This window comes from Lactuca virosa, chromosome 1 (genome assembly GCF_052849685.1).
Source record: "Lactuca virosa cultivar CGN04683 chromosome 1, Lactuca_virosa_CGN04683_v6, whole genome shotgun sequence".
NCBI classification, from domain to species: Eukaryota; Viridiplantae; Streptophyta; class Magnoliopsida; order Asterales; family Asteraceae; genus Lactuca; species Lactuca virosa.
Genome location: NC_136426.1, coordinates 261,580,053 through 261,605,749, shown reverse-complemented (window position 1 = coordinate 261,605,749; position 25,697 = coordinate 261,580,053). Strand labels below are relative to the sequence as shown.

General features: G+C 46.5%; 71 non-coding genes and 2 pseudogenes across 71 annotated transcripts; all 73 read right to left on the bottom strand.

The window, feature by feature from the left end:
• Positions 1–41: 41 nt before the first annotated feature.
• LOC145155198 (5S ribosomal RNA) lies at positions 42–160 on the bottom strand. Its single transcript, XR_013735651.1, has one exon. It is a non-coding gene; the product is annotated as a 5S ribosomal RNA (ribosomal RNA).
• Positions 161–387: 227 nt separating this feature from the next.
• On the bottom strand, positions 388–506 carry LOC145149903 (5S ribosomal RNA). The gene has a single exon (XR_013730741.1). It is a non-coding gene; the product is annotated as a 5S ribosomal RNA (ribosomal RNA).
• Positions 507–733: 227 nt separating this feature from the next.
• On the bottom strand, positions 734–851 carry LOC145148347 (5S ribosomal RNA). Its single transcript, XR_013729235.1, has one exon. It is a non-coding gene; the product is annotated as a 5S ribosomal RNA (ribosomal RNA).
• Positions 852–1,082: 231 nt separating this feature from the next.
• LOC145144051 (5S ribosomal RNA) lies at positions 1,083–1,201 on the bottom strand. The gene has a single exon (XR_013725072.1). It is a non-coding gene; the product is annotated as a 5S ribosomal RNA (ribosomal RNA).
• Positions 1,202–1,429: 228 nt separating this feature from the next.
• On the bottom strand, positions 1,430–1,548 carry LOC145150564 (5S ribosomal RNA). The gene has a single exon (XR_013731381.1). It is a non-coding gene; the product is annotated as a 5S ribosomal RNA (ribosomal RNA).
• A 231-nt stretch (positions 1,549–1,779) lies between these two features.
• On the bottom strand, positions 1,780–1,897 carry LOC145150222 (5S ribosomal RNA). The gene has a single exon (XR_013731044.1). It is a non-coding gene; the product is annotated as a 5S ribosomal RNA (ribosomal RNA).
• A 228-nt stretch (positions 1,898–2,125) lies between these two features.
• LOC145149880 (5S ribosomal RNA) lies at positions 2,126–2,243 on the bottom strand. Its single transcript, XR_013730719.1, has one exon. It is a non-coding gene; the product is annotated as a 5S ribosomal RNA (ribosomal RNA).
• Positions 2,244–2,460: 217 nt separating this feature from the next.
• Positions 2,461–2,579, bottom strand: LOC145148978 (5S ribosomal RNA). Its single transcript, XR_013729839.1, has one exon. It is a non-coding gene; the product is annotated as a 5S ribosomal RNA (ribosomal RNA).
• A 231-nt stretch (positions 2,580–2,810) lies between these two features.
• Positions 2,811–2,929, bottom strand: LOC145155249 (5S ribosomal RNA). Its single transcript, XR_013735699.1, has one exon. It is a non-coding gene; the product is annotated as a 5S ribosomal RNA (ribosomal RNA).
• Positions 2,930–3,157: 228 nt separating this feature from the next.
• LOC145150613 (5S ribosomal RNA) lies at positions 3,158–3,276 on the bottom strand. Its single transcript, XR_013731426.1, has one exon. It is a non-coding gene; the product is annotated as a 5S ribosomal RNA (ribosomal RNA).
• A 231-nt stretch (positions 3,277–3,507) lies between these two features.
• LOC145145641 (5S ribosomal RNA) lies at positions 3,508–3,626 on the bottom strand. The gene has a single exon (XR_013726603.1). It is a non-coding gene; the product is annotated as a 5S ribosomal RNA (ribosomal RNA).
• A 221-nt stretch (positions 3,627–3,847) lies between these two features.
• On the bottom strand, positions 3,848–3,966 carry LOC145148902 (5S ribosomal RNA). The gene has a single exon (XR_013729766.1). It is a non-coding gene; the product is annotated as a 5S ribosomal RNA (ribosomal RNA).
• A 228-nt stretch (positions 3,967–4,194) lies between these two features.
• LOC145149889 (5S ribosomal RNA) lies at positions 4,195–4,313 on the bottom strand. Its single transcript, XR_013730728.1, has one exon. It is a non-coding gene; the product is annotated as a 5S ribosomal RNA (ribosomal RNA).
• A 228-nt stretch (positions 4,314–4,541) lies between these two features.
• LOC145148456 (5S ribosomal RNA) lies at positions 4,542–4,659 on the bottom strand. The gene has a single exon (XR_013729339.1). It is a non-coding gene; the product is annotated as a 5S ribosomal RNA (ribosomal RNA).
• Positions 4,660–4,891: 232 nt separating this feature from the next.
• On the bottom strand, positions 4,892–5,009 carry LOC145151052 (5S ribosomal RNA). The gene has a single exon (XR_013731849.1). It is a non-coding gene; the product is annotated as a 5S ribosomal RNA (ribosomal RNA).
• A 218-nt stretch (positions 5,010–5,227) lies between these two features.
• LOC145143983 (5S ribosomal RNA) lies at positions 5,228–5,346 on the bottom strand. Its single transcript, XR_013725007.1, has one exon. It is a non-coding gene; the product is annotated as a 5S ribosomal RNA (ribosomal RNA).
• A 230-nt stretch (positions 5,347–5,576) lies between these two features.
• On the bottom strand, positions 5,577–5,695 carry LOC145155247 (5S ribosomal RNA). Its single transcript, XR_013735697.1, has one exon. It is a non-coding gene; the product is annotated as a 5S ribosomal RNA (ribosomal RNA).
• A 228-nt stretch (positions 5,696–5,923) lies between these two features.
• LOC145149794 (5S ribosomal RNA) lies at positions 5,924–6,042 on the bottom strand. The gene has a single exon (XR_013730640.1). It is a non-coding gene; the product is annotated as a 5S ribosomal RNA (ribosomal RNA).
• Positions 6,043–6,271: 229 nt separating this feature from the next.
• LOC145141404 (5S ribosomal RNA) lies at positions 6,272–6,390 on the bottom strand. The gene has a single exon (XR_013722637.1). It is a non-coding gene; the product is annotated as a 5S ribosomal RNA (ribosomal RNA).
• Positions 6,391–6,613: 223 nt separating this feature from the next.
• Positions 6,614–6,732, bottom strand: LOC145149786 (5S ribosomal RNA). Its single transcript, XR_013730632.1, has one exon. It is a non-coding gene; the product is annotated as a 5S ribosomal RNA (ribosomal RNA).
• Positions 6,733–6,962: 230 nt separating this feature from the next.
• On the bottom strand, positions 6,963–7,081 carry LOC145145288 (5S ribosomal RNA). The gene has a single exon (XR_013726268.1). It is a non-coding gene; the product is annotated as a 5S ribosomal RNA (ribosomal RNA).
• Positions 7,082–7,309: 228 nt separating this feature from the next.
• Positions 7,310–7,428, bottom strand: LOC145149252 (5S ribosomal RNA). The gene has a single exon (XR_013730104.1). It is a non-coding gene; the product is annotated as a 5S ribosomal RNA (ribosomal RNA).
• Positions 7,429–7,656: 228 nt separating this feature from the next.
• LOC145150839 (5S ribosomal RNA) lies at positions 7,657–7,775 on the bottom strand. Its single transcript, XR_013731652.1, has one exon. It is a non-coding gene; the product is annotated as a 5S ribosomal RNA (ribosomal RNA).
• A 229-nt stretch (positions 7,776–8,004) lies between these two features.
• LOC145148442 (5S ribosomal RNA) lies at positions 8,005–8,123 on the bottom strand. Its single transcript, XR_013729326.1, has one exon. It is a non-coding gene; the product is annotated as a 5S ribosomal RNA (ribosomal RNA).
• Positions 8,124–8,352: 229 nt separating this feature from the next.
• LOC145148374 (5S ribosomal RNA) lies at positions 8,353–8,471 on the bottom strand. The gene has a single exon (XR_013729261.1). It is a non-coding gene; the product is annotated as a 5S ribosomal RNA (ribosomal RNA).
• A 551-nt stretch (positions 8,472–9,022) lies between these two features.
• On the bottom strand, positions 9,023–9,141 carry LOC145144696 (5S ribosomal RNA). Its single transcript, XR_013725701.1, has one exon. It is a non-coding gene; the product is annotated as a 5S ribosomal RNA (ribosomal RNA).
• A 227-nt stretch (positions 9,142–9,368) lies between these two features.
• Positions 9,369–9,487, bottom strand: LOC145150090 (5S ribosomal RNA). The gene has a single exon (XR_013730918.1). It is a non-coding gene; the product is annotated as a 5S ribosomal RNA (ribosomal RNA).
• A 231-nt stretch (positions 9,488–9,718) lies between these two features.
• LOC145148206 (5S ribosomal RNA) lies at positions 9,719–9,837 on the bottom strand. Its single transcript, XR_013729101.1, has one exon. It is a non-coding gene; the product is annotated as a 5S ribosomal RNA (ribosomal RNA).
• Positions 9,838–10,067: 230 nt separating this feature from the next.
• LOC145149906 (5S ribosomal RNA) lies at positions 10,068–10,185 on the bottom strand. Its single transcript, XR_013730744.1, has one exon. It is a non-coding gene; the product is annotated as a 5S ribosomal RNA (ribosomal RNA).
• A 229-nt stretch (positions 10,186–10,414) lies between these two features.
• On the bottom strand, positions 10,415–10,533 carry LOC145148746 (5S ribosomal RNA). Its single transcript, XR_013729616.1, has one exon. It is a non-coding gene; the product is annotated as a 5S ribosomal RNA (ribosomal RNA).
• Positions 10,534–10,762: 229 nt separating this feature from the next.
• LOC145148332 (5S ribosomal RNA) lies at positions 10,763–10,881 on the bottom strand. Its single transcript, XR_013729220.1, has one exon. It is a non-coding gene; the product is annotated as a 5S ribosomal RNA (ribosomal RNA).
• Positions 10,882–11,115: 234 nt separating this feature from the next.
• LOC145154818 (5S ribosomal RNA) lies at positions 11,116–11,234 on the bottom strand. Its single transcript, XR_013735284.1, has one exon. It is a non-coding gene; the product is annotated as a 5S ribosomal RNA (ribosomal RNA).
• A 237-nt stretch (positions 11,235–11,471) lies between these two features.
• On the bottom strand, positions 11,472–11,590 carry LOC145147861 (5S ribosomal RNA). The gene has a single exon (XR_013728752.1). It is a non-coding gene; the product is annotated as a 5S ribosomal RNA (ribosomal RNA).
• A 230-nt stretch (positions 11,591–11,820) lies between these two features.
• On the bottom strand, positions 11,821–11,939 carry LOC145146765 (5S ribosomal RNA). The gene has a single exon (XR_013727693.1). It is a non-coding gene; the product is annotated as a 5S ribosomal RNA (ribosomal RNA).
• Positions 11,940–12,167: 228 nt separating this feature from the next.
• Positions 12,168–12,285, bottom strand: LOC145146494 (5S ribosomal RNA). The gene has a single exon (XR_013727437.1). It is a non-coding gene; the product is annotated as a 5S ribosomal RNA (ribosomal RNA).
• Positions 12,286–12,515: 230 nt separating this feature from the next.
• Positions 12,516–12,634, bottom strand: LOC145148032 (5S ribosomal RNA). The gene has a single exon (XR_013728934.1). It is a non-coding gene; the product is annotated as a 5S ribosomal RNA (ribosomal RNA).
• Positions 12,635–12,861: 227 nt separating this feature from the next.
• LOC145151474 (5S ribosomal RNA) lies at positions 12,862–12,957 on the bottom strand (annotated as a pseudogene).
• Positions 12,958–13,187: 230 nt separating this feature from the next.
• On the bottom strand, positions 13,188–13,306 carry LOC145149101 (5S ribosomal RNA). The gene has a single exon (XR_013729961.1). It is a non-coding gene; the product is annotated as a 5S ribosomal RNA (ribosomal RNA).
• Positions 13,307–13,537: 231 nt separating this feature from the next.
• LOC145148815 (5S ribosomal RNA) lies at positions 13,538–13,656 on the bottom strand. The gene has a single exon (XR_013729681.1). It is a non-coding gene; the product is annotated as a 5S ribosomal RNA (ribosomal RNA).
• Positions 13,657–13,887: 231 nt separating this feature from the next.
• On the bottom strand, positions 13,888–14,006 carry LOC145150267 (5S ribosomal RNA). The gene has a single exon (XR_013731086.1). It is a non-coding gene; the product is annotated as a 5S ribosomal RNA (ribosomal RNA).
• Positions 14,007–14,236: 230 nt separating this feature from the next.
• On the bottom strand, positions 14,237–14,354 carry LOC145149905 (5S ribosomal RNA). Its single transcript, XR_013730743.1, has one exon. It is a non-coding gene; the product is annotated as a 5S ribosomal RNA (ribosomal RNA).
• A 229-nt stretch (positions 14,355–14,583) lies between these two features.
• LOC145147916 (5S ribosomal RNA) lies at positions 14,584–14,702 on the bottom strand. The gene has a single exon (XR_013728816.1). It is a non-coding gene; the product is annotated as a 5S ribosomal RNA (ribosomal RNA).
• A 229-nt stretch (positions 14,703–14,931) lies between these two features.
• Positions 14,932–15,050, bottom strand: LOC145143761 (5S ribosomal RNA). Its single transcript, XR_013724791.1, has one exon. It is a non-coding gene; the product is annotated as a 5S ribosomal RNA (ribosomal RNA).
• A 234-nt stretch (positions 15,051–15,284) lies between these two features.
• LOC145154807 (5S ribosomal RNA) lies at positions 15,285–15,403 on the bottom strand. Its single transcript, XR_013735271.1, has one exon. It is a non-coding gene; the product is annotated as a 5S ribosomal RNA (ribosomal RNA).
• A 236-nt stretch (positions 15,404–15,639) lies between these two features.
• LOC145147860 (5S ribosomal RNA) lies at positions 15,640–15,758 on the bottom strand. Its single transcript, XR_013728751.1, has one exon. It is a non-coding gene; the product is annotated as a 5S ribosomal RNA (ribosomal RNA).
• A 230-nt stretch (positions 15,759–15,988) lies between these two features.
• LOC145147485 (5S ribosomal RNA) lies at positions 15,989–16,107 on the bottom strand. The gene has a single exon (XR_013728387.1). It is a non-coding gene; the product is annotated as a 5S ribosomal RNA (ribosomal RNA).
• Positions 16,108–16,335: 228 nt separating this feature from the next.
• Positions 16,336–16,453, bottom strand: LOC145146493 (5S ribosomal RNA). The gene has a single exon (XR_013727436.1). It is a non-coding gene; the product is annotated as a 5S ribosomal RNA (ribosomal RNA).
• A 230-nt stretch (positions 16,454–16,683) lies between these two features.
• LOC145148031 (5S ribosomal RNA) lies at positions 16,684–16,802 on the bottom strand. Its single transcript, XR_013728933.1, has one exon. It is a non-coding gene; the product is annotated as a 5S ribosomal RNA (ribosomal RNA).
• Positions 16,803–17,029: 227 nt separating this feature from the next.
• LOC145151473 (5S ribosomal RNA) lies at positions 17,030–17,125 on the bottom strand (annotated as a pseudogene).
• A 229-nt stretch (positions 17,126–17,354) lies between these two features.
• LOC145149100 (5S ribosomal RNA) lies at positions 17,355–17,473 on the bottom strand. Its single transcript, XR_013729960.1, has one exon. It is a non-coding gene; the product is annotated as a 5S ribosomal RNA (ribosomal RNA).
• Positions 17,474–17,704: 231 nt separating this feature from the next.
• On the bottom strand, positions 17,705–17,823 carry LOC145148812 (5S ribosomal RNA). The gene has a single exon (XR_013729679.1). It is a non-coding gene; the product is annotated as a 5S ribosomal RNA (ribosomal RNA).
• A 231-nt stretch (positions 17,824–18,054) lies between these two features.
• Positions 18,055–18,173, bottom strand: LOC145149995 (5S ribosomal RNA). Its single transcript, XR_013730827.1, has one exon. It is a non-coding gene; the product is annotated as a 5S ribosomal RNA (ribosomal RNA).
• Positions 18,174–18,403: 230 nt separating this feature from the next.
• Positions 18,404–18,521, bottom strand: LOC145149904 (5S ribosomal RNA). The gene has a single exon (XR_013730742.1). It is a non-coding gene; the product is annotated as a 5S ribosomal RNA (ribosomal RNA).
• A 230-nt stretch (positions 18,522–18,751) lies between these two features.
• Positions 18,752–18,870, bottom strand: LOC145147915 (5S ribosomal RNA). The gene has a single exon (XR_013728815.1). It is a non-coding gene; the product is annotated as a 5S ribosomal RNA (ribosomal RNA).
• A 230-nt stretch (positions 18,871–19,100) lies between these two features.
• LOC145144695 (5S ribosomal RNA) lies at positions 19,101–19,219 on the bottom strand. The gene has a single exon (XR_013725700.1). It is a non-coding gene; the product is annotated as a 5S ribosomal RNA (ribosomal RNA).
• Positions 19,220–19,446: 227 nt separating this feature from the next.
• LOC145148616 (5S ribosomal RNA) lies at positions 19,447–19,565 on the bottom strand. Its single transcript, XR_013729494.1, has one exon. It is a non-coding gene; the product is annotated as a 5S ribosomal RNA (ribosomal RNA).
• Positions 19,566–19,795: 230 nt separating this feature from the next.
• On the bottom strand, positions 19,796–19,914 carry LOC145148811 (5S ribosomal RNA). Its single transcript, XR_013729678.1, has one exon. It is a non-coding gene; the product is annotated as a 5S ribosomal RNA (ribosomal RNA).
• Positions 19,915–20,144: 230 nt separating this feature from the next.
• LOC145150821 (5S ribosomal RNA) lies at positions 20,145–20,263 on the bottom strand. Its single transcript, XR_013731633.1, has one exon. It is a non-coding gene; the product is annotated as a 5S ribosomal RNA (ribosomal RNA).
• Positions 20,264–20,492: 229 nt separating this feature from the next.
• Positions 20,493–20,611, bottom strand: LOC145148935 (5S ribosomal RNA). The gene has a single exon (XR_013729797.1). It is a non-coding gene; the product is annotated as a 5S ribosomal RNA (ribosomal RNA).
• Positions 20,612–20,842: 231 nt separating this feature from the next.
• LOC145146725 (5S ribosomal RNA) lies at positions 20,843–20,961 on the bottom strand. The gene has a single exon (XR_013727656.1). It is a non-coding gene; the product is annotated as a 5S ribosomal RNA (ribosomal RNA).
• A 230-nt stretch (positions 20,962–21,191) lies between these two features.
• Positions 21,192–21,310, bottom strand: LOC145145287 (5S ribosomal RNA). The gene has a single exon (XR_013726267.1). It is a non-coding gene; the product is annotated as a 5S ribosomal RNA (ribosomal RNA).
• Positions 21,311–21,539: 229 nt separating this feature from the next.
• Positions 21,540–21,658, bottom strand: LOC145150066 (5S ribosomal RNA). The gene has a single exon (XR_013730896.1). It is a non-coding gene; the product is annotated as a 5S ribosomal RNA (ribosomal RNA).
• A 230-nt stretch (positions 21,659–21,888) lies between these two features.
• Positions 21,889–22,007, bottom strand: LOC145146724 (5S ribosomal RNA). Its single transcript, XR_013727655.1, has one exon. It is a non-coding gene; the product is annotated as a 5S ribosomal RNA (ribosomal RNA).
• A 228-nt stretch (positions 22,008–22,235) lies between these two features.
• On the bottom strand, positions 22,236–22,354 carry LOC145147068 (5S ribosomal RNA). Its single transcript, XR_013727984.1, has one exon. It is a non-coding gene; the product is annotated as a 5S ribosomal RNA (ribosomal RNA).
• Positions 22,355–22,582: 228 nt separating this feature from the next.
• On the bottom strand, positions 22,583–22,701 carry LOC145150943 (5S ribosomal RNA). Its single transcript, XR_013731747.1, has one exon. It is a non-coding gene; the product is annotated as a 5S ribosomal RNA (ribosomal RNA).
• A 226-nt stretch (positions 22,702–22,927) lies between these two features.
• On the bottom strand, positions 22,928–23,046 carry LOC145147030 (5S ribosomal RNA). Its single transcript, XR_013727947.1, has one exon. It is a non-coding gene; the product is annotated as a 5S ribosomal RNA (ribosomal RNA).
• Positions 23,047–23,277: 231 nt separating this feature from the next.
• On the bottom strand, positions 23,278–23,396 carry LOC145154796 (5S ribosomal RNA). Its single transcript, XR_013735259.1, has one exon. It is a non-coding gene; the product is annotated as a 5S ribosomal RNA (ribosomal RNA).
• A 227-nt stretch (positions 23,397–23,623) lies between these two features.
• Positions 23,624–23,742, bottom strand: LOC145150956 (5S ribosomal RNA). Its single transcript, XR_013731759.1, has one exon. It is a non-coding gene; the product is annotated as a 5S ribosomal RNA (ribosomal RNA).
• A 231-nt stretch (positions 23,743–23,973) lies between these two features.
• On the bottom strand, positions 23,974–24,092 carry LOC145155413 (5S ribosomal RNA). Its single transcript, XR_013735855.1, has one exon. It is a non-coding gene; the product is annotated as a 5S ribosomal RNA (ribosomal RNA).
• Positions 24,093–24,320: 228 nt separating this feature from the next.
• LOC145149339 (5S ribosomal RNA) lies at positions 24,321–24,438 on the bottom strand. Its single transcript, XR_013730192.1, has one exon. It is a non-coding gene; the product is annotated as a 5S ribosomal RNA (ribosomal RNA).
• A 232-nt stretch (positions 24,439–24,670) lies between these two features.
• LOC145147914 (5S ribosomal RNA) lies at positions 24,671–24,789 on the bottom strand. Its single transcript, XR_013728814.1, has one exon. It is a non-coding gene; the product is annotated as a 5S ribosomal RNA (ribosomal RNA).
• Positions 24,790–25,019: 230 nt separating this feature from the next.
• LOC145146282 (5S ribosomal RNA) lies at positions 25,020–25,138 on the bottom strand. The gene has a single exon (XR_013727234.1). It is a non-coding gene; the product is annotated as a 5S ribosomal RNA (ribosomal RNA).
• A 229-nt stretch (positions 25,139–25,367) lies between these two features.
• On the bottom strand, positions 25,368–25,486 carry LOC145145286 (5S ribosomal RNA). The gene has a single exon (XR_013726266.1). It is a non-coding gene; the product is annotated as a 5S ribosomal RNA (ribosomal RNA).
• Between the last annotated feature and the right edge of the window lie 211 nt (positions 25,487–25,697).

The following is a 25,697-nucleotide window of genomic DNA, read 5'->3' as shown; positions in this document are numbered from 1 at the left end:
GCACGTAAAATCTAAAAAAACGTAAACAGGCAACGAAAAAGGGGGTGCAACACGAGGACTTCCCAGGGGGTCACCCATCCTAGTACTACTCTCGCCCAAACACGCTTAACTGCGGAGTTCTGATGGGATCCGGTGCATTAGTGCTGGTATGATCGCACCCGAAATACTATCCATGCTTATTGCTTTTATGTCTTAAAAGACGCAGAACCTCCTTTGTTTTCGTACGCGAGGCGTGGGACCCACGTGACCGATCGGCTTCGTTCCAAAAATACGAAAACCATGAACCATCAAACGGAGGCCACCCGAACATAGAAATAGCAAGAAAGAAAAAAAGACAAAAAAAACCGCGGGTAAAAGCTAAAAAAACGCAAACGGGCAACGAAAAAGGGGGTGCAACACGAGGACTTCCCAGGGGGTCACCCATCCTAGTACTACTCTCGCCCAAGCACGCTTAATTGCGGAGTTCTTATGGGATCCGGTGCATTAGTCTTGGTATGATCGCACCCGAAATACTATCCATGCTTATTGCTTTTATGTCTTAAAAGACGCAGAACCTCCTTTGTTTTCGTACGCGAGGCGTGGGACCCACGTGACCGATCGGCTCCGTTCCAAAAATACGAAAACCATCAACGATGAAGCGGAGGCCACCCGAGCATAGAAATAGCAAGAAAGAAAAAAAACAAAAAAAACCGCACGTAAAATATAAAAAAACGCAAACGGGCAACGAAAAAGGGGGGTGCAACACGAGGACTTCCCGGGGGTCACCCATCCTAGTACTACTCTCGCCCAAGCACACTTAACTGCGGAGTTCTGATGGGATCCGGTGCATTAGTGCTGGTATGATCGCAACCGATATAACTATCCATGATTATTGCTTTTATGTCTTAAAAGACGCAGAACCTCCTTTGTTTTCGTACGCGAGGCGTGGGAGCCACGTGACTGATCGGCTCCGTTCCAAAAATACAAAAAGCATCAACCATAAAGCGGAGGCCACCCGAGCATAAAAATAGCAAGAAAGAAAAAAAAAACAAAAAAAAAACCGCACGTAAAATCTAAAAAAACGCAAACAGGCAACGAAAAAGGGGGTGCAACACGAGGACTTCCCAGGGGGTCACCCATCCTAGTACTACTCTCGCCCAAGCACGCTTAAGTGCGGAGTTCTGATGGGATCCGGTGCATTAGTGCTGGTATGATCGCACCCGAAATACTATCCATGCTTATTGCTTTTATGTCTTAAAAGACGCAGAACCTCCTTTGTTTTCGTACGCGAGGCGTGGGACCCACGTGACCGATCGGCTTCGTTCCAAAAATACGAAAACCATGAACCATGAAACGGAGGCCACCCGAACATAGAAATAGCAAGAAAGAAAAAAAAAACAAAAAAAACCGCGCGTAAAATCTAAAAAAACGCAAACGGGCAACGAAAAAGGGGGAGCAACACGAGGAAATCCCAGGGGGTCACCCATCCTAGTACTACTCTCGCCCAAGCACGCTTAATTGCGGAGTTCTTATGGGATCCGGTGCATTAGTGCTGGTATGATCGCACTCGAAATACTATCCATGCTTATTGCTTTTATGTCTTAAAAGACGCAGAACCTCCTTTGTTTTCGTACGCGAGGCGTGGGACCCACGTGACCGATCGGCTCCGTTCCAAAAATACGAAAACCATCAACGATGAAGCGGAGGCCACCCGAGCATAGAAATAGCTAGAAAGAAAAAAAAAACAAAAAAAAAACCGCACGTAAAATATAAAAAAACGCAAACGGGCAACGAAAAAGGGGGGTGCAACACGAGGACTTCCCGGGGGTCACCCATCCTAGTACTACTCTCGCCCAAGCACACTTAAATGTGGAGTTCTGATGGGATCCGGTGCATTAGTGCTGGTATGATCGCACCCGATATAACTATCCATGCTTATTGCTTTTATGTCTTAAAAGACGCAGAACCTCCTTTGTTTTCGTACGCGAGGCGTGGGACCCACGTGACCGATCAGCTCCGTTCCAAAAATACGAAAACCATGAACCATGAAGCGGAGGCCACGCGAGCATAGAAATAGCAAGAAAGAAAAAAAAACAAAAAAACCACACATAAAATCTAAAAAAACGCAAACGGGCAACGAAAAAGGGGGGTGCAACACGACAACTTCCCAGGGGTCACCCATCCTAGTACTACTCTCGCCCAAGCACGCTTCACAGCGGAGTTCTGATGGGATCCGGTGCATTAGTGCTGGTATGATCGCACCCGAAATACTATCCATGCTTATTGCTTTTATGTCTTAAAAAACGCAGAACCTCCTTTGTTTTCGTACGCGAGGCGTGGGACCTACGTGACCGATCGGCTCCGTTCCAAAAATACGAAATGCATCAACCATGAAGCGGAGGCCACCCGACATAGAAATAGCAAGAAAGAAAAAAAAACCGCACGTAAAATCTAAAAAAACGCAAACGGGCAACGAAAAAGGAGGTGCAACACGAGGACTTCCCAGGGGGTCACCCATCCTAGTACTACTCTCGCCCAAGCATGCTTCACAGCGGAGTTCTGATGGGATCCGGTGCATTAGTGCTGGTATGATCGCACCAGGAATACTATCCATGCTTATTGCTTTTATGTCTTAAAAGACGCAGAACCTCCTTTGTTTTCGTACGCGAGGCGTGGGACCCACGTGATCGATCGGCTCCGTTCAAAAAATACGAAAACCATGAACAATGAAACGGAGGCCACCCGAGCATAGAAATAGCAAGAAAGAAAAAAAAAGCAAAAAAAAAACTGCACGTAAAATCTAAAAAAACGCAAACGGGCAACGAAAAAGGGGGGTGCAACACGAGGACTTCCCACGGGGTCACCCATCCTAGTACTACTCTCGCCCAAGCACGCTTAACTGCGGAGTTCTTATGGGATCCGGTGCATTAGTGCTGGTATGATCGCACCCGATATACTATCCATGCTTATTGCTTTTATGTCTTAAAAGACGCAGAACCTCCTTTGTTTTCGTACGCGAGGCGTGGGACCCACGTGACCGATCGGCTCCGTTCCAAAAATACGAAAACCATGAACCATGAAGCGGAGGCCACGCGAGCATAGAAATAGCAAGAAAGAAAAAAAAACAAAAAAAACCACACGTAAAATCAAAAAAAACTCAAACGGGCAACGAAAAAGGGGGGTGCAACACGACAACTTCCCAGGGGGTCACCCATCCTAGTACTACTCTCGCCCAAGCACGCTTCACAGCGGAGTTCTGATGAGATCCGGTGCATTAGTGCTGCTATGATCACACCCGAAATACTATCCATGCTTATTGCTTTTATGTCTTAAAAGACGTAGAACCTCCTTTGTTTTCGTACGCGAGGCGTGGGACCCACGTGACCGATCAGCTCCGTTCCAAAAATACGAAAAGCATCAACCATGAAGCAGAGGCCACCCGAGCATAGAAATAGCAAGAAAGAAAAAAAAAACAAAAAAAAAACCACACGTAAAATCTTAAAAAACGCAAACGGGCAACGAAAAATGGGGGTGCAACACGAGGATTTCCCAGGGGGTCACCCATCCTAGTACTATTCTCGCCCAAGCACGCTTAACTGCGGAGTTCTGATGGGATCCGGTGCATTAGTGTTGGTATGATCGCACCCGAAATACAATCTATGCTTATTGCTTTTATGTCTTAAAAGACGCAGAACCTCCTTTGTTTTCGTACGCGAGGCGTGGGACCCACGTGACCGATCGGCTCAGTTCCAAAAATACGAAAACCATGAACCATGAAACGGAGGCCACCCGAGCATAGAAATAGCAAAGAAAGAAAAAAAAAACTGCGCGTAAAATCTAAAAAAACGCAAACGAGCAACGAAAAAGGGGGGTGCAACACGAGAACTTCCCAGGGGTTCACCCATCCAAGTACTACTCTCGCCCAAGCACGCTTAACTGCGGAGTTCTTGTGGGATCCGGTGCATTAGTGCTGGTATGATCGCACCCGAAATACTATCCATGCTTATTGCTTTTATGTCTTAAAAGACGCAGAACCTCCTTCGTTTTCATACGCGAGGCGTGGGACCCACGTGACCGATCGGCTCCGTTCCAAAAATACGAAAACCATGAACCATGAAACGGAGGCCTCCCGAGCATAGAAATAGCAAGAAAGAAAAAAAAACAAAAAAAACCGTGCGTATAATCTAAAAAAACGCAAACGGGCAACAAAAAAGGGGGGTGCAACACGAGGACTTCCCAGGGGGTCACCCATCCTAGTACTACTCTCGACAAAGCACGCTTAACTGCGAAGTTCTTATGGGATCCGGTGCATTAGTGCTGGTATGATCGCACCCGAAATACTATCCATGCTTATTGCTTTTATGTCTTAAAAGACGCAGAACCTCCTTTGTTTTCGTACGCGAGGCGTGGGACCCACGTGACCGATCGGCTCCGTTCCAAAAATACGAAAACCATCAACGATGAAGCGGAGGCCACCCGAGCATAGAAATAGCAAGAAAGAAAAAAAACAAAAAAAAACCGCACGTAAAATCTAAAAAAACGCAAACGGGCAACGAAAAAGGGGGGTGCAACACGAGGACTTCCCGGGGGTCACCCATCCTAGTACTACTCTCGCCCAAGCACACTTAACTGCGGAGTTCTGATGGGATCTGGTGCATTAGTGCTGGTATGATCGCACCCGATATAACTATCCATGCTTATTGCTTTTATGTCTTAAAAGACGCAGAACCTCCTTTGTTTTCGTACGCGAGACGTGGGACCCACGTGACCGATCAGCTCCGTTCCAAAAATACGAAAACCATGAACCATGAAGCGGAGGCCACGCGAGCATAGAAATAGCAAGAAAGAAAAAAAAAAACAAAAAAAAACCACACATAAAATCTAAAAAAACGCAAACGGGCAACGAAAAAGCGGGGTGCAACACGACAACTTCCCAGGGGTCACCCATCCTAATACTACTCTCGCCCAAGCACGCTTCACAGCGGAGTTTTGATGGGATCCGGTGCATTAGTGCTGGTATGATCGCACCCGAAATACTATCCATGCTTATTGCTTTTATGTCTTAAAAAACGCAGAACCTCCTTTGTTTTCGTACACGAGGCGTGGGACCTACGTGACCGATCGGCTCCGTTCCAAAAATACGAAAAGCATCAACCATGAAGCGGAGGCCACCCGAGCATAGAAATAGCAAGAAAGAAAAAAAAACCGCACGTAAAATCTAAAAAAACGCAAACGGGCAACGAAAAAGGAGGTGCAACACGAGGACTTCCCAGGGGGTCACCCATCCTACTACTACTCTCGCCCAAGCACGCTTAACTGCGGAGTTCTGATGGGATCCGGTGCATTAGTGCTGGTATGATCGCACCCGAAATACTATCCATGCTTATTGCTTTTATGTCTTAAAAGACGCAGAACCTCCTTTGTTTTCGTACGCGAGGCGTGGGACCCACGTGACCGATCGGCTCCTTTCAAAAAATACGAAAACCATGAACAATGAAACGGAGGCCACCCGAGCATAGAAATAGCAAGAAAGAAAAAAAAACAAAAAAAAAATTGCACGCAAAATCTAAAAAAACGCAAACGGGCAACGAAAAAGGGGGGTGCAACACGAGGACTTCCCACGGGGTCACCCATCCTAGTACTACTCTCGCCCAAGCACGCTTAACTGCGGAGTTCTTATGGGATCCGGTGCATTAGTGCTGGTATGATCGCACCCGAAATACTATCCATGCTTATTGCTTTTATGTCTTAAAAGACGCAGAACCTCCTTTGTTTTGGTACGCGAGGCGTGGGACCCACGTGACCGATCGGCTCCGTTCCAAAAATACGAAAACCATGAACCATGAAGCGGAGGCCACGCGAGCATAGAAATAGCAAGAAAGAAAAAAAAACAAAAAAAACCACACGTAAAATCTAAAAAAACTCAAACGGGCAACGAAAAAGGGGGGTGCAACACGACAACTTCCCAGGGGGTCACCCATCCTAGTAATACTCTCGCCCAAGCACGCTTCACAGCGGAGTTCTGATGGGATCCGGTGCATTAGTGCTGGTATGATCGCACCCGAAATACTATCCATGCTTATTGCTTTTATGTCTTAAAAGACGCAGAACCTCCTTTGTTTTCGTACGCGAGGCGTGGGACCCACGTGACCGATCGGCTCCGTTCCAAAAATACGAAAAGCATCAACCATGAAGCAGAGGCCACCCGAGCATAGAAATAGCAAGAAAGAAAAAAAAACAAAAAAAAACCACACGTAAAATCTGAAAAAACGCAAACGGGCAACGAAAAATGGGGGTGCAACACGAGGACTTCCCAGGGGGTCACCCATCCTAGTACTACTCTCGCCCAAGCACGCTTCACAACGGAGTTCTGATGGGATCCGGTGCTTTAGTGCTGGTATGATCGCACCCGAAATACTATCCATGCTTATTGCTTTTATGTCTTAAAAGACGCAGAACCTCCTTTGTTTTCGTACGCGAGGCGTGGGACCCACGTGACCGATCGGCTCCGTTCCAAAAATACGAAAACCATCAACGATGAAGCGGAGGCCACCCGAGCATAGAAATAGCAAGAAAGAAAAAAAAAAAAACCGCACGTAAAATCTAAAAAAACGCAAACGGGCAACGAAAAAGGGGGGTTCAACACGAGGACTTCCCAGGGGGTCACCCATCCTAGTACTACTCTCGCCCAAGCACGCTTAACTGCGGAGCTCTTATGGGATCTGGTGCATTAGTGCTGGTATGATCGCACCCAAAATACTATCCATGCTTATTGCTTTTATGTCTTAAAAGATGCAGAACCTCCTTTGTTTTCGTACGCGAGGCGTGGGACCCACGTGACCGATCGGCTCCGTTCCAAAAATACGAAAACCATGAACCATGAAGCGGAGGCCACCCGAGCATAGAAATAGCAAGAAAGAAAAAAAAACAAAAAAAACCGCATGTAAAATCTAAAAAAATGTAAACGGGCAACGAAGAAGGGGGGGGTGCAACACGAGGACTTCCCAGGGGGTCACCCATCCTAGTACTACTCTCGCCCAAGCACGCTTAACTGCGGAGTTCTGATTGGATCCGGTGCATTAGTGCTGGTATGATCACACCCAAAATACTATCCATTCTTACTACTTTTATGTCTTAAAAGACGTAGAACCTCCTTTGTTTTCGTACGCGAGGCGTGGGACCCATGTGACCGATCGGTTCCGTTCCAAAAATACGAAAACTATCACCAATGAAGCGGAGGCCACCCGAGCATAGAAATAGCAAAAAACAAAAAAACAAAAAAAAACCGCACGTAAAATCTAAAAAAACGCAAACGGGCAACGAAAATAGGGGGGTTCAACACGAGGACTTCCCAGGGGGTCACCCATCCTAGTACTACTCTCGCCCAAGCACGCTTAACTGCGGAGTTCTGATGGGTTCCGGTGCATTAGTGCTGGTATGATCGCACGCGAAATACTATCCATTCTTATTATTTTTATGTCTTAAAAGGCGCAGAACCTCCTTTGTTTTCGTACGCGAGGCGTGGGACCCACGTGACCGATCGGCTCCGTTCCAAAAATACGAAAACCATGAACCATGAAACGGAGGCCACCCGAGCATAGAAATAGCAAGAAAGGAAAAAAACAAAAAAAAACCGCGCGTAAAATCTAAAAAAACGCAAACGGGCAACGAAAAAGGGGGGTGCAACATGAGGACTTCCCAGGGGGTCACCCATCCTAGTACTACTCTCGCCCAAGCACGCTTAACTGCGGAGTTCTTATGGCATCCGGTGCATTAGTGATGGTATGATCGCACCCGAAATACTATCCATGCTTATTGTTTTTATGTCTTAAAAGACGCAGAACCTCCTTTGTTTTCGTACGCGAGGCGTGGGACCCACGTGACCGATCGGCTCCGTTCCAAAAATACGAAAACCATGAACCATGAAGCGGAGGCCACCCAAGCATAGAAATAGCAAGAAAGAAAAAAAAACAAAAAAAACCGCATGTAAAATCTAAAAAAACGCAAACGGGCAACGAAGAAGGGGGGGTGCAACACGAGGACTTCCCAGGGGGTCACCCATCCTAGTACTACTCTCGCCTAAGCACGCTTAACTGCGGAGTTCTGATTGGATCCGGTGCATTAGTGCTGGTATGATCACACCCAAAATACTATCCATTCTTACTACTTTTATTTCTTAAAAGACGCAGAACCTCATTTGTTTTCGTACGCGAGGCGTGGGACCCATGTGACCGATCGGTTCCGTTCCAAAAATACGAAAACTATCACCAATGAAGCGGAGGCCACCCGAGCATAGAAATAGCAAAAAACAAAAAAACAAAAAACAACCGCACGTAAAATCTAAAAAAACGCAAACGGGCAACGAAAATAAGGGGGGTTCAACACGAGGACTTCCCAGGGGGTCACCCATCCTAGTACTACTCTCGCCCAAGCATGCTTAACTGCGGAGTTCTGATGGGATCCGGTGCATTACTGCTGGTATGATCGCACCCGAAATACTATCCATTCTTATTACTTTTATGTCTTAAAAGGCACAGAACCTACTTTGTTTTCGTACGCGAGGCGTGGGACCCACGTGACCGATCGGCTCCGTTCCAAAAATACGAAAACTATCACCCATGAAGCGGAGGCCACGCGAGCATAGAAATAGCAAGAAAGAAAAAAACAAAAAAAAACCGCACGTAACATCTTAAAAAACGCAAACGGGCAACGAAAATAGGGGGTGCAACACGAGGACTTCCCAAGGGTTCACCCGTCCTACTACTACGGAGTTCTGATAGGATCTGGTGCATTAGTGTTGGTATGATCGCACCCGAAATACTATTCATGCTTATTGCTTTTATATCTTAAAAGACGCAGAACCTTCTTTGTTTTCGTACGCGAGGCGTGGAACCCACGTGACCGATCGGCTCTGTTCCAAAAATACGAAAACCATCAACCATGAAGCGGAGGCCACCCGAGCATAGAAATAGCAAGAAAGAAAAAAAAACAAAAAAAAACCGCACGTAAAATTTAAAAAAACGCAAACGGGCAACGAAAAAAGGGGGTGCAACACGAGGACTTCCCAGGGGGTCACCCATCCTAGTACTACTCTCGCCCAAGCACGCTTAACTGCAGAGTTCTGATGTGATCCGGTGCATTAGTGCTGGTATGATCGCACCCGAAATACTATTCATGGTTATTACTTTTATATCTTAAAAGACGCAGAACCTCCTTCGTTTTCGTACGCAAGGCGTGGAACCCACGTGACCGATCGGCTCTGTTCGAAAAATACGAAAACCATCCTATGAAGCGGAGGCCACCCGAGCATAGAAATAGCAAGAAAGAAAAAAAAACAAAAAAAAACCGCACGTAAAATCTAAAAAAACGCAAACGGGCAACGAAAAAGTTGGGTGCAACACGAGGACTTCCCAGGGGGTCAACCATCCTAGTACTACTCTCGCCCAAGCACGCTTAACTGTGGAGTTCTGATGGGATCTGGTGAATTAGTGCTAGTATGATCGCACCCGAAATACTATCCATGCTTATTGCTTTTATGTCTTAAAAGACGCAGAACCTCCTTTGTTTTCGTACGCGAGGCGTGGGACCCACGTGACCGATCGGCTCCGTTCCAAAAATACGAAAACCATGAACCATGAAACGGAGGCCACCCGAGCATAGAAATAGCAAGAAAGAAAAAAAAAACAAAAAAAAAACCACACGTAAAATCTTAAAAAACGCAAACGGGCAACGAAAAAGGGGGGTGCAACACGAGGACTTCCCAGGTGGTCACCCATCCTAGTACTACTCTCGCCCTAGCACGCTTAACTGCGGAGTTCTGATGGGATCTGGTGAATTAGTGTTGGTATGATCGCACCCGAAATACTATCTATGCTTATTGCTTTTATGTCTTAAAAGACGCAGAACCTCCTTTGTTTTCGTACGCGAGGCGTGGGACCCACGTGACCGATCGGCTCCGTTCCAAAAATACGAAAACCATCAACCATGAAGCGGAGGCCACCCGAGCATAGAAATAGCAAGAAAGAAAAAAAAACAAAAAAAAAACCGCACGTAAAATCTAAAAAAACGCAAACGGGCAACGAAAAAGGGGGGTGCAACACGAGGACTTCCCGGCGGTCACCCATCCTAGTACTACTTTCGCCCAAGCACACTTAACTGCGGAGTTCTGATGAGATCCGGTGCATTAGTGCTGGTATGATCGCACCCGATATAACTATCCATGCTTATTGCTTTTATGTCTTAAAAGACGCAGAACCTCCTTTGTTTTCGTACGCGAGGCGTGTAACCCACGTGACCGATCAGCTCCGTTCCAAAAATACGAAAACCATGAACCATGAAGCGGAGGTCACGCGAGCATAGAAATAGCAAGAAAGAAAAAAAAAACAAAAAAACCACACGTAAAATCTAAAAAAACGCAAACGGGCAACGAAAAAGGGGGGTGCAACACAACAACTTCCCAGGGGGTCACCCATCCTAGTACTACTCTCGCCCAAGCACGCTTCACAGCGGAGTTCTGATGGGATCCGGTGCATTAGTGCTGGTATGATCGCACCCGAAATACTATCCATGCTTATTGATTTTATGTCTTAAAAGACGCAGAACCTCATTTGTTTTCGTACGCGAGGCGTGGGACCCACGTGACCGATCGGCTCCGTTTCAAAAATACGAAAACCATGAACCATGAAACGGAGGCCACCCGAGCATAGAAATAGCAAGAAAGAAAAAAAAACAAAAAAAAACTGCGCGTAAAAACTAAAAAAACGCAAACGGGCAACGAAAAAGGGGGGTGCAACACGAGGACTTCCCAGGGGGTCACCCATCCTAGTACTACTCTCGCCCGAGCACGCTTAACTGCGGAGTTCTTATGGGATCTGGTGCATTACTGCTGGTATGATCGCACCCGAAATAATATCCATGCTTATTGCTTTTATGTCTTAAAAGATGCAGAACCTCCTTTGTTTTCGTACGCGAGGCGTGGGACCCACGTGACCGATCGGCTCCGTTCCAAAAATACAAAAACCATGAACCATGAAGCGGAGGCCACCCGAGCATAGAAATAGCAAGAAAGAAAAAAAAACAAAAAAAACCGCATGTAAAATCTAAAAAAACGCAAACGGGCAACGAAGAAGGGGGGGGGGGGTGCAACACGAGGACTTCCCAGGGGGTCACCCATCCTAGTACTACTCTCGCCCAAGCACGCTTAACTGCGGAGTTCTGATGGGATCCGGTGCATTAGTGCTGGTATGATCGCACCCAAAATACTATCCGTTCTTACTACTTTTATGTCTTAAATGACGCAGAACCTCCTTTGTTTTCGTACGCGAGGCGTGGGACCCATGTGACCGATCGGTTCCGTTCCAAAAATACGAAAACTATCACCAATGAAGCGGAGGCCACGCGAGCATAGAAATAGCAAGAAAGAAAAAAAAACAAAAAAAACCGCATGTAAAATCTAAAAAAACGCAAACGGGCAACGAAGAAGGGGGGGGGGGGGGGTGCAACACGAGGACTTCCCAGGGGGTCACCCATCCTAGTACTACTCTCGCCCAAGCACGCTTCACAGCGGAGTTCTGATGGGATCCGTTGCATTAGTGCTGGTATGATCGCACCCGAAATACTACCCATGCTAATTGCTTTTATGTCTTAAAAGACGCAGAACCTCCTTTATTTTCGTACGCGAGGCGTGGGACCCACGTGACCGATCGGCTCCGTTCCAAAAATACGAAAAGCATCAACCATGAAGCAGAGGCCACCCGAGCATAGAAATAGCAAGAAAGAAAAAAAAAACAAAAAAAAACCACACGTAAAATCTTAAAAAACGCAAACGGGCAACGAAAAATGGGGGTGCAACACGAGGACTTCCCAGGGGGTCACCCATCCTAGTACTACTCTCGCCCAAGCACGCTTAACTGCGGAGTTCTGATGGGATCTGGTGAATTAGTGCTAGTATGATCGCACCCGAAATACTATCCATGCTTATTGCTTTTATGTCTTAAAAGACGCAGAACCTCCTTTGTTTTCGTACGCGAGGCGTGGGACCCACGTGACCGATCGGCTCCGTTCCAAAAATACGAAAACCATCAACGATGAAGCGGAGGCCACCCGAGCATAGAAATAGCAAGAAAGAAAAAAAACAAAAAAAAACCGCACGTAAAATCTAAAAAAACGCAAACGGGCAACGAAAAAGGGGGGTGCAACACGAGGACTTCCCGGGGGTCACCCATCCTAGTACTACTCTCGCCCAAGCACACTTAACTGCGGAGTTCTGATGGGATCCGGTGCATTAGTGCTGGTATGATCGCACCCGATATAACTATCCATGATTATTGCTTTTATGTCTTAAAAGACGCAGAACCTCCTTTGTTTTCGTACGCGAGGCGTGGGACCCACTTGACCGATCGGCTCCGTTCCAAAAATACGAAAACCATGAACCATGAAGCGGAGGCCACCCGAGCATAGAAATAGCAAGAAAGAAAAAAAATAAAAAAAAACCGCACGTAAAATCTAAAAAAACGCAAACGGGCAACAAAAAAGGCGGGGTGCAACACGAGGACTTCCCAGGGGGTCACCCATCCTAATACTCCTCTCGCCCAAGCACGCTTAACTGCGGAGTTCTTATGGGATCCAGTGCATTAGTGCTGGTATGATCGCACCCGAAATACTATCCATTCTTATTACTTTTATGTCTTAAAAGACGTAGAACCTCATTTGTTTTCGTACGCGAGGCGTGGGACTCACGTGAACGATCGGCTCCGTTCCAAAAATACGAAAACTATCACCCATGAAGCGGAGGCCACCCGAGCATAGAAATAGCAAGAAAGAAAAAAACAAAAAAAAACCGCACGTAAAATCTAAAAAAACGCAAACGGTCAACGAAAAAGGGGGGTGCAACACGAGGACTTCCCATGGGGTCACCCATCCTAGTACTACTCTCGCCCAAGCACGCTTAAGTGCATTAGTGCTGGTATGATCGCACCCGAAATACTATTCATGGTTATTGCTTTTATATCTTAAAAGACGCAGAACCTCCTTCGTTTTCGTACGCAAGGCGTGGAACCCACGTGACCGATCGGCTCTGTTCGAAAAATACAAAAACCATCAACCATGAAGCGGAGGCCACCCGAGCATAGAAATAGCAAGAAAGAAAAAAAAAACAAAAAAAAACCGCACGTAAAATCTAAAAAAACGCAAACGGGCAACGAAAAAGGGGGGTGCAACACGAGGACTTCCCAGGGGGTCAACCATCCTAGTACTACTCTCGCCCAAGCACGCTTAACTGCGGAGTTCTGACGGGATCTGGTGAATTAGTGCTAGTATGATCGCACCCGAAATACTATCCATGCTTATTGCTTTTATGTCTTAAAAGACGCAGAACCTCCTTTGTTTTCGTACGCGAGGCGTAGCACCCACGTGACCGATCGGCTCCGTTCCAAAAATACAAAAAGCATCAACCATGAAGCGGAGGCCACCCGAGCATAGAAATAGCAAGAAAGAAAAAAAAACAAAAAAAAAACCACACGTAAAATCTTAAAAAACGCAAACGGGCAACGAAAAAGGGGGGGTGCAACACGAGGACTTCCCAGGGGGTCACCCATCCTAGTACTACTCTCGCCCAAGCACGCTTCACATCGAATTTCTGATGGGATCCGGTGCATTAGTGCTGGTATGATCGCACCCGAAATACTATCCATGCTTATTGCTTTTATGTCTTAAAAGACGCAGAACCTCCTTTGTTTTCGTACGCGAGGCGTGGGACCCACGTGACCGATCGGCTCCGTTCCAAAAATACGAAAACCATGAACCATAAAACGGAGGCCACCCGAGCATAGAAATAGCAAGAAAGAATAAAAAAACAAAAAAAAACCACACGTAAAATCTTAAAAAACGCAAACGGGCAACGAAAAAGGGGGGGTGCAACAAGAGGACTTCCCAGGTGGTCACCCATCCTAGTACTACTCTCGCCCTAGCACGCTTAACTGCGGAGTTCTGATGGGATCTGGTGAATTAGTGTTGGTATGATCGCACCCGAAATACTATCTATGCTTATTGCTTTTATGTCTTAAAAGACGCAGAACCTCCTTTGTTTTCGTACGCGAGGCGTGGGACCCACGTGACCGATCGGCTCCGTTCCAAAAATACGAAAACCATCAACCATGAAGCGGAGGCCACCCGAGCATAGAAATAGCAAGAAAGAAAAAAAAACAAAAAAAAAACCGCACGTAAAATCTAAAAAAACGCAAACGGGCAACGAAAAAGGGGGGTGCAACACGAGGACTTCCCGGCGGTCACCCATCCTAGTACTACTTTCGCCCAAGCACACTTAACTGCGGAGTTCTGATGAGATCCGGTGCATTAGTGCTGGTATGATCGCACCCGATATAACTATCCATGCTTATTGCTTTTATGTCTTAAAAGACGCAGAACCTCCTTTGTTTTCGTACGCGAGGCGTGTAACCCACGTGACCGATCAGCTCCGTTCCAAAAATACGAAAACCATGAACCATGAAGCGGAGGTCACGCGAGCATAGAAATAGCAAGAAAGAAAAAAAAAACAAAAAAACCACACGTAAAATCTAAAAAAACGCAAACGGGCAACGAAAAAGGGGGGTGCAACACGACAACTTCCCAGGGGGTCACCCATCCTAGTACTACTCTCGCCCAAGCACGCTTCACAGCGGAGTTCTGATGGGATCCGGTGCATTAGTGCTGGTATGATCGCACCCGAAATACTATCCATGCTTATTGATTTTATGTCTTAAAAGACGCAGAACCTCCTTTGTTTTCGTACGCGAGGCGTGGGACCCACGTGACCGATCGGCTCCGTTTCAAAAATACGAAAACCATGAACCATGAAACGGAGGCCACCCGAGCATAGAAATAGCAAGAAAGAAAAAAAAACAAAAAAAAACTGCGCGTAAAAACTAAAAAAACGCAAACGGGCAACGAAAAAGGGGGGTGCAACACGAGGACTTCCCAGGGGGTCACCCATCCTAGTACTACTCTCGCCCAAGCACGCTTAACTGCGGAGTTCTTATGGGATCTGGTGCATTAGTGCTGGTATGATCGCACCCGAAATAATATCCATGCTTATTGCTTTTATGTCTTAAAAGATGCAGAACCTCCTTTGTTTTCGTACGCGAGGCGTGGGACCCACGTGACCGATCGGCTCCGTTCCAAAAATACAAAAACCATGAACCATGAAGCGGAGGCCACCCGAGCATAGAAATAGCAAGAAAGAAAAAAAAACAAAAAAAACCGCATGTAAAATCTAAAAAAACGCAAACGGGCAACGAAGAAGGGGGGGGGGGGTGCAACACGAGGACTTCCCAGGGGGTCACCCATCCTAGTACTACTCTCGCCCAAGCACGCTTAACTGCGGAGTTCTGATGGGATCCGGTGCATTAGTGCTGGTATGATCGCACCCAAAATACTATCCGTTCTTACTACTTTTATGTCTTAAAAGACGCAGAACCTCCTTTGTTTTCGTACGCGAGGCGTGGGACCCATGTGACCGATCGGTTCCGTTCCAAAAATACGAAAACTATCACCAATGAAGCGGAGGCCACGCGAGCATAGAAATACCAAGAAAGAAAAAAAAACAAAAAAAACCGCATGTAAAATCTAAAAAAACGCAAACGGGCAACGAAGAAGGGGGGGGGGGGGGTGCAACACGAGGACTTCCCAGGGGGTCACCCATCCTAGTACTACTCTCGCCCAAGCACGCTTCACAGCGGAGTTCTGATGGGATCCGTTGCATTAGTGCTGGTATGATCGCACCCGAAATACTACCCATGCTAATTGCTTTTATGTCTTAAAAGACGCAGAACCTCCTTTATTTTCGTACGCGAGGCGTGGGACCCACGTGACCGATCGGCTCCGTTCCAAAAATACGAAAAGCATCAACCATGAAGCAGAGGCCACCCGAGCATAGAAATAGCAAGAAAGAAAAAAAAAACAAAAAAAAACCACACGTAAAATCTTAAAAAACGCAAACGGGCAACGAAAAATGGGGGTGCAACACGAGGACTTCCCAGGGGGTCACCCATCCTAGTACTACTCTCGCCCAAGCACGCTTAACTGCGGAGTTCTAATGGGATCTGGTGAATTAGTGCTAGTATGATCGCACCCGAAATACTATCCATTCTTATTGCTTTTATGTCTTAAAAGACGCAGAACCTCCTTTGTTTTCGTACGCGAGGCGTGGGACCCACGTGACCGATCGGCTCCGTTCCAAAAATACGAAAACCATCAACGATGAAGCGGAGGCCACCCGAGCATAGAAATAGCAAGAAAGAAAAAAAACAAAAAAAAACCGCACGTAAAATCTAAAAAAACGCAAACGGGCAACGAAAAAGGGGGGTGCAACACGAGGACTTCCCGGGGGTCACCCATCCTAGTACTACTCTCGCCCAAGCACACTTAACTGCGGAGTTCTGATGGGATCCGGTGCATTAGTGCTGGTATGATCGCACCCGATATAACTATCCATGATTATTGCTTTTATGTCTTAAAAGACGCAGAACCTCCTTTGTTTTCGTACGCGAGGCGTGGGACCCACTTGACCGATCGGCTCCGTTCCAAAAATACGAAAACCATGAACCATGAAGCGGAGGCCACCCGAGCATAGAAATAGCAAGAAAGAAAAAAAATAAAAAAAAACCGCACGTAAAATCTAAAAAAACGCAAACGGGCAAAAAAAAAGGCGGGGTGCAACACGAGGACTTCCCAGGGGGTCACCCATCCTAATACTCCTCTCGCCCAAGCACGCTTAACTGCGGAGTTCTTATGGGATCCAGTGCATTAGTGCTGGTATGATCGCACCCGAAATACTATCCATTCTTATTACTTTTATGTCTTAAAAGACGTAGAACCTCATTTGTTTTCGTACGCGAGGCGTGGGACTCACGTGAACGATCGGCTCCGTTCCAAAAATACGAAAACTATCACCCATGAAGCGGAGGCCACCCGAGCATAGAAATAGCAAGAAAGAAAAAAACAAAAAAAAACCGCACGTAAAATCTAAAAAAACGCAAACGGTCAACGAAAAAGGGGGGTGCAACACGAGGACTTCCCATGGGGTCACCCATCCTAGTACTACTCTCGCCCAAGCACGCTTAAGTGCATTAGTGCTGGTATGATCGCACCCGAAATACTATTCATGGTTATTGCTTTTATATCTTAAAAGACGCAGAACCTCCTTCGTTTTCGTACGCAAGGCGTGGAACCCACGTGACCGATCGGCTCTGTTCGAAAAATACAAAAACCATCAACCATGAAGCGGAGGCCACCCGAGCATAGAAATAGCAAGAAAGAAAAAAAAAACAAAAAAAAACCGCACGTAAAATCTAAAAAAACGCAAACGGGCAACGAAAAAGGGGGTGCAACACGAGGACTTCCCAGGGGGTCAACCATCCTAGTACTACTCTCGCCCAAGCACGCTTAACTGCGGAGTTCTGACGGGATCTGGTGAATTAGTGCTAGTATGATCGCACCCGAAATACTATCCATGCTTATTGCTTTTATGTCTTAAAAGACGCAGAACCTCCTTTGTTTTCGTACGCGAGGCGTAGCACCCACGTGACCGATCGGCTCCGTTCCAAAAATACAAAAAGCATCAACCATGAAGCGGAGGCCACCCGAGCATAGAAATAGCAAGAAAGAAAAAAAAACAAAAAAAAAACCACACGTAAAATCTTAAAAAAGGCAAACGGGCAACGAAAAAGGGGGGGTGCAACACGAGGACTTCCCAGGGGGTCACCCATCCTAGTACTACTCTCGCCCAAGCACGCTTCACATCGAATTTCTGATGGGATCCGGTGCATTAGTGCTGGTATGATCGCACCCGAAATACTATCCATGCTTATTGCTTTTATGTCTTAAAAGACGCAGAACCTCCTTTGTTTTCGTACGCGAGGCGTGGGACCCACGTGACCGATCGGCTCCGTTCCAAAAATACGAAAACCATGAACCATGAAACGGAGGCCACCCGAGCATAGAAATAGCAAGAAAGAAAAAAAAAACAAAAAAAAACCACACGTAAAATCTTAAAAAACGCAAACGGGCAACGAAAAAGGGGGGGTGCAACAAGAGGACTTCCCAGGTGGTCACCCATCCTAGTACTACTCTCACCCTAGCACGCTTAACTGCGGAGTTCTGATGGGATCTGGTGAATTAGTGTTGGTATGATCGCACCCGAAATACTATCTATGCTTATTGCTTTTATGTCTTAAAAGACGCAGAACCTCCTTTGTTTTCATACGCGAGGCGTGGGACCCACGTGACCGATCGGCTCCGTTCCAAAAATACGAAAACCATCAACCATGAAGCGGAGGCCACCCGAGCATAGAAATAGCAAGAAAGAAAAAAAAACAAAAAAAAAACCGCACGTAAAATCTAAAAAAACGCAAACGGGCAACGAAAAAGGGGGGTGCAACACGAGGACTTCCCGGCGGTCACCCATCCTAGTACTACTTTCGCCCAAGCACACTTAACTGCGGAGTTCTGATGAGATCCGGTGCATTAGTGCTGGTATGATCGCACCCGATATAACTATCCATGCTTATTGCTTTTATGTCTTAAAAGACGCAGAACCTCCTTTGTTTTCGTAGGCGAGGCGTGTAACCCACGTGACCGATCAGCTCCGTTCCAAAAATACGAAAACCATGAACCATGAAGCGGAGGTCACGCGAGCATAGAAATAGCAAGAAAGAAAAAAAAAAACAAAAAAACCACACGTAAAATCTAAAAAAACGCAAACGGGCAACGAAAAAGGGGGGTGCAACACGACAACTTCCCAGGGGGTCACCCATCCTAGTACTACTCTCGCCCAAGCACGCTTCACAGCGGAGTTCTGATGGGATCCGGTGCATTAGTGCTGGTATGATCGCACCCGAAATACTATCCATGCTTATTGATTTTATGTCTTAAAAGACGCAGAACCTCCTTTGTTTTCGTACGCGAGGCGTGGGACCCACGTGACCGATCGGCTCTGTTCCAAAAATACGAAAACCATCAACCATGAAGCGGAGGCCACCCGAGCATAGAAATAGCAAGAAAGAAAAAAAAACAAAAAAAAAACCGCACGTAAAATTTAAAAAAACGCAAACGGGCAACGAAAAAAGGGGGTGCAACACGAGGACTTCCCAGGGGGTCACCCATCCTAGTACTACTCTCGCCCAAGCACGCTTAACTGCAGAGTTCTGATGTGATCCGGTGCATTAGTGCTGGTATGATCGCACCCGAAATACTATTCATGGTTATTGCTTTTATATCTTAAAAGACGCAGAACCTCCTTCGTTTTCGTACGCAAGGCGTGGAACCCACGTGACCGATCGGCTCTGTTCGAAAAATACGAAAACCATCCTATGAAGCGGAGGCCACCCGAGCATAGAAATAGCAAGAAAGAAAAAAAAACAAAAAAAAACCGCACGTAAAATCTAAAAAAACGCAAACGGGCAACGAAAAAGGGGGGTGCAACACGAGGACTTCCCAGGGGGTCAACCATCCTAGTACTACTCTCGCCCAAGCACGCTTAACTGCGGAGTTCTGATGGGATCTGGTGAATTAGTGCTAGTATGATCGCACCCGAAATACTATCCATGCTTATTGCTTTTATGTCTTAAAAGACGCAGAACCTCCTTTGTTTTCGTACGCGAGGCGTAGGACCCACGTGACCGATCGGCTCCGTTCCAAAAATACAAAAAGCATCAACCAAGAAGCGGAGGCCACCCGAGCATAGAAATAGCAAGAAAGAAAAAAAAACAAAAAAAAACCACACGTAAAATCTTAAAAAACGCAAACGGGCAACGAAAAAGGGGGGGTGCAACACGAGGACTTCCCAGGGGGTCACCCATCCTAGTACTACTCTCGCCCAAGCACGCTTCACATCGAATTTCTGATGGGATCCGGTGCATTAGTGCTGGTATGATCGCACCCGAAATACTATCCATGCTTATTGCTTTTATGTCTTAAAAGACGCAGAACCTCCTTTGTTTTCGTACGCGAGGCGTGGGACCCACGTGATCGATCGCCTCCATTCCAAAAATACGAAAACCATGAACCATGAAACGGAGGCCACCCGAGCATAGAAATAGCAAGAAAGAAAAAAAAACAAAAAAAAAACCGCACGTAAAATCTAAAAAAACGCAAACGGGCAACGAAAAAGGGGGGTGCAACACGAGGACTTCCCAGGGGGTCACACATCCTAGTACTACTCTCGCCCAAGCACGCTTCACAGCGGAGTTCTGATGGGATCTGGTGCATTAGTGCTGCTATGATCGCACCCGAAATACTATCCATGCTTATTGCTTTTATGTCTTAAAAGACGTAGAACCTCCTTTGTTTTTGTACGCGAGGCGTGGGACCCACGTGACCGATCGGCTCCGTTCCAAAAATACGAAAAGCATCAACCATGAAGCGGAGGCCACCCGAGCATAGAAATAGCAAGAAAGAAAAAAAAACAAAAAAAAACCGCACGTAAAATCTAAAAAAACGCAAACGGGCAACGAAAAAGGGGGGTGCAACACGAGGACTTCCCAGGGGGTCACCCATCCTAGTACTACTCTCGCCCAAGCACGCTTACCTGCGAAGTTCTTATGGGATCTGGTGCATTAGTGCTGGTATGATCGCACCCGATATAACTATCCATGCTTATTGATTTTATGTCTTAAAAGACGCAGAACCTCCTTTGTTTTCGTACGCGAGGCGTGGGACCCACGTGACCGATCGGCTCCGTTCCAAAAATACGAAAACCATGAACCATGAAACGGAGGCCACCCGAGCATAGAAATTGCAAGAAAGAAAAAAAAAACAAAAAAAAACCGCGCGTAAAATCTAAAAAAACGCAAACGGGCAACGAAAAAGGGGGGTGCAACACGAGGACTTCCCAGGGGGTCACCCATCCTAGTACTACTCTCGCCCAAGCACGCTTAACTGCGGAGCTCTTATGGGATCTGGTGCATTAGTGCTGGTATGATCGCACCCAAAATACTATCCATGCTGATTGCTTTTATGTCTTAAAAGATGCAGAACCTCCTTTGTTTTCGTACGCGAGGCGTGGGACCCACGTGACCGATCGGCTCCGTTCCAAAAATACGAAAACCATGAACCATGAAGCGGAGGCCACCCGAGCATAGAAATAGCAAGAAAGAAAAAAAAAACAAAAAAAACCGCATGTAAAATCTAAAAAAACGCAAACGGGCAACGAAGAAGGGGGGGTGCAACACGAGGACTTCCCAGGGGGTCACCCATCCTAGTACTACTCTCGCCCAAGCACGCTTAACTGCGGAGTTCTGATTGGATCCGGTGCATTAGTGCTGGTATGATCACACCCAAAATACTATCCATTCTTACTACTTTTAAGTCTTAAAAGACGTAGAACCTCCTTTGTTTTCGTACGCGAGGCGTGGGACCCATGTGACCGATCGGTTCCGTTCCAAAAATACGAAAACTATCACCAATGAAGCGGAGGCCACCCGAGCATAGAAATAGCAAAAAACAAAAAAACAAAAAAAAACCGCACGTAAAATCTAAAAAAACGCAAACGGGCAACGAAAATAGGGGGGGTTCAACATGAGGACTTCCCAGGGGGTCACCCATCCTAGTACTACTCTCGCCCAAGCACGCTTAACTGCGGAGTTCTAATGGGTTCCGGTGCATTAGTGCTGGTATGATCGCACCCGAAATACTATCCATTCTTATTACTTTTATGTCTTAAAAGGCGCAGAACCTCCTTTGTTTTCGTACGAGAGGCGTGGGACCCACGTGACCGATCGGCTCCGTTCCAAAAATACGAAAACCATGAACCATGAAACGGAGGCCACCCGAGCATAGAAATAGCAAGAAAGAAAAAAAAAACAAAAAAAAACCGCGCGTAAAATCTAAAAAAACGCAAACGGGCAACGAAAAAGGGGGGTGCAACACGAGGACTTCCCAGGGGGTCACCCATCCTAGTACTACTCTCGCCCAAGCACGCTTAACTGCGGAGCTCTTATGGGATCTGGTGCATTAGTGCTGGTATGATCGCACCCAAAATACTATCCATGCTTATTGCTTTTATGTCTTAAAAGATGCAGAACCTCCTTTGTTTTCGTACGCGAGGCGTGGGACCCACGTGACCGATCGGCTCCGTTCCAAAAATACGAAACCATGAACCATGAAGCGGAGGCCACCCGAGCATAGAAATAGCAAGAAAGAAAAAAAAACAAAAAAAACCGCATGTAAAATCTAAAAAAACGCAAACGGGCAACGAAGAAGGGGGGGTGCAACACGAGGACTTCCCAGGGGGTCACCCATCCTAGTACTACTCTCGCCCAAGCACGCTTAACTGCGGAGTTCTGATTGGATCCAGTGCATTAGTGCTGGTATGATCACACCCAAAATACTATCCATTCTTACTACTTTTATGTCTTAAAAGACGTAGAACCTCCTTTGTTTTCGTACGCGAGGCGTGGGACCCATGTGACCGATCGGTTCCGTTCCAAAAATACGAAAACTATCACCAATGAAGCGGAGGCCACCCGAGCATAGAAATAGCAAAAAACAAAAAAACAAAAAAAAACCGCACGTAAAATCTAAAAAAACGCAAACGGGCAACGAAAATAGGAGGGTTCAACATGAGGACTTCCCAGGGGGTCACCCATCCTAGTACTACTCTCGCCCAAGCACGCTTAACTGCGGAGTTTTAATGGGTTCCGGTGCATTAGTGCTGGTATGATCGCACCCGAAATACTATCCATTCTTATTACTTTTATGTCTTAAAAGGCGCAGAACCTCCTTTGTTTTCGTACGCGAGGCGTGGGACCCACGTGACCGATCGGCTCCGTTTCAAAAATACGAAAACCATGAACCATGAAACGGAGGCCACCCGAGCATAGAAATAGCAAGAAAAAAAAAACAAAAAAAAACCGCGCGTAAAATCTAAAAAAACGCAAACGGGCAACGAAAAAGGGGGGTGCAACACGAGGACTTCCCAGGGGGTCACCCATCCTAGTACTACTCTCGCCCAAGCACGCTTAACTGCGAAGTTCTTATGGGATCTGGTGCATTAGTGCTGGTATGATCGCACCCGAAATACTATCCATGCTTATTGCTTTTATGTCTTAAAAGATGCAGAACCTCCTTTGTTTTCGTACGCGAGGCGTGGGACCCACGTGACCGATCGACTCCGTTCCAAAAATACGAAAACCATGAACCATGAAGCGGAGGCCACCCGAGCATAGAAATAGCAAGAAAGAAAAAAAAACAAAAAAAACCGCATGTAAAATCTAAAAAAACGCAAACGGGCAACGAAGAAGGGGGGGGGTGCAACACGAGGACTTCCCAGGGGGTCACCCATCCTAGTACTACTCTCGCCCAAGCACGCTTAACTGCGGAGTTCTGATGGGATCCGGTGCATTAGTGCTGGTATGATCGCACCCAAAATACTATCCATTCTTACTACTTTTATGTCTTAAAAGACGCAGAACCTCCTTTGTTTTCGTACGCGAGGCGTGGGACCCATGTGACCGATCGGTTTCGTTCCAAAAATACGAAAACTATCACCAATGAAGCGGAGGCCACGCGAGCATAGAAATAGCAAGAAAGAAAAAAACAAAAAAAAACCGCACGTAAAATCTTAAAAAACGAAAACGGGCAACGAAAATAGGGGGTGCAACACGAGGACTTCCCAGGGGTTCACCCATCCTAGTACTACTCTCGCCCAAGCACGATTAACTGCGGAGTTCTGATAGGATCTGGTGCATTAGTGTTGGTATGATTGCACCCGAAATACTATTCATGCTTATTGCTTTTATATCTTAAAAGACGCAGAACCTCCTTTGTTTTCGTACGCGAGGCGTGGAACCCACGTGACCGATCGGCTCTGTTCCAAAAATACGAAAACCATCAACCATGAAGCGGAGGCCACCCGAACATAGAAATAGCAAGAAAGAAAAAAAAAACAAAAAAAAAACTGCACGTAAAATTTAAAAAAACGCAAACGGGCAACGAAAAAGGGGGGTGCAACACGAGAACTTCCCAGGTGGTCACCCATCCTAGTACTACTCTCGCCCAAGCACGCTTAACTGCGGAGTTCTTATGAGATCCGGTGCATTAGTGCTGGTATGATCGCACCCGAAATACTATCCATGCTTATTGCTTTTATGTCTTAAAAGACGCAGAACCTCCTTTGTTTTCGTACGCGAGGCGTGGGACCCACGTGACCGATCGGCTCCGTTCCAAAAATACGAAAACCATCAACCATGAAGCGGAGGCCACCCGAGCATAGAAATAGCAAGAAAGAAAAAAAACAAAAAAAAACCGCATGTAAAATCTAAAAAAACGCAAACGGGCAACGAAAAAGGGGGGTGCAACACGAGGACTTCCCGGGGGTCACCCATCCTAGTACTACTCTCGCCCAAGCACACTTAACTGCGGAGTTCTGATGGGATCCGGTGCATTAGTGCTGGTATGATCGTACCCGATATAACTATCCATGCTTATTGCTTTTATGTCTTAAAAGACGCAGAATCTCCTTTGTTTTCGTACGCGAGGCGTGGGACCCACGTGACCGATCAGCTCCGTTCCAAAAATACGAAAACCATGAACCATGAAGCGGAGGCCACGCGAGCATTGAAATAGCAAGAAAGAAAAAAAAAAACAAAAAAAAACCACACGTAAAATCTAAAAAAACGCAAACGGGCAACGAAAAAGGGGGGTGCAACACGACAACTTCCCAGGGGGTCACCCATCCTAGTACTACTCTCGCCCAAGCACGCTTCACAGCGGAGTTCTGATGGGATCCGGTGCATTAGTGCTGGTATGATCGCACCCGAAATACTATCCATGCTTATTGCTTTTATGTCTTAAAAGACGCAGAACCTCCTTTGTTTTCGTACGCGAGGCGTGGGACCCACGTGATCGATCGGCTCCGTTTCAAAAATACGAAAACCATGAACCATGAAACGGAGGCCACCCGAGCATAGAAATAGCAAGAAAGAAAAAAAAACAAAAAAAAACCGCGCGTAAAATAAAAAAAAAACGCAAACGGGCAACGAAAAAGGGGGGTGCAACACGAGGACTTCCCAGGGGGTCACCCATCCTAGTACTACTCTCGCCCAAGCACGCTTAACTGCGGAGTTCTTATGGGATCCGGTGCATTAGTGATGGTATGATCGCACCCGGAATACTATCCATGCTTATTGCTTTTATGTCTTAAAAGAAGCAGAACCTCCTTTGTTTTCGTACGCGAGGCGTGGGACCCACGTGACCGATCGGCTCCGTTCCAAAAATACGAAAACCATGAACCATGAAGCGGAGGCCACCCGAGCATAGAAATAGCAAGAAAGAAAAAAAAACAAAAAAAACCGCATGTAAAATCTAAAAAAACGCAAACGGGCAACGAAGAAGGGGGGGTGCAACACGAGGACTTCCCAGGGGGTCACCCATCCTAGTACTACTCTCGCCCAAGCACGCTTAACTGCGGAGTTCTGATTGGATCCGGTGCATTAGTGCTGGTATGATCACACCCAAAATACTATCCATTCTTACTACTTTTATGTCTTAAAAGACGTAGAACCTCCTTTGTTTTCGTACGCGAGGCGTGGGACCCATGTGACCGATCGGTTCCGTTCCAAAAATACGAAAACTATCACCAATGAAGCGGAGGCCACCCGAGCATAGAAATAGCAAAAAACAAAAAAACAAAAAAAAACCGCACGTAAAATCTAAAAAAACGAAAA